Below are 374 nucleotides of genomic sequence, written 5' to 3' on the forward strand. Positions count from 1 at the left end.
AGCGGGGGGTGGGGAGATTGGAGAGGGATAACATTGGGAGATATAGCTAATGTAGGTGACAGGGGGACAGAGGCAGCAAACCTCCATGGCATGTGTAGACCTATGTAACAATCCTGCAAGATCTGCACATGTACCCCAGAACTTGAAGTATAATAATAATTTAAAAAATATAAAATAAATGTTCAGAAAAATATACAGATTGATGAAAAAACTCAAAGCAGTAACACATGTTTTAATGTATATGTATATAAGACGTACTGCTGGCTGCTTCAAACAGAGACAGGGCTCCAGCTAAAAGACCCCTGGGCATTTCAGAGGATTTCATGGCCTTTGCCCCCTGCCATATCAGAGCTGATCCTTCTTATCTTTTAAGA

Source organism: Cebus imitator, unplaced genomic scaffold (genome assembly GCF_001604975.1).
Source record: "Cebus imitator isolate Cc_AM_T3 unplaced genomic scaffold, Cebus_imitator-1.0 Scaffold206, whole genome shotgun sequence".
NCBI lineage: Eukaryota > Metazoa > Chordata > Mammalia > Primates > Cebidae > Cebus > Cebus imitator.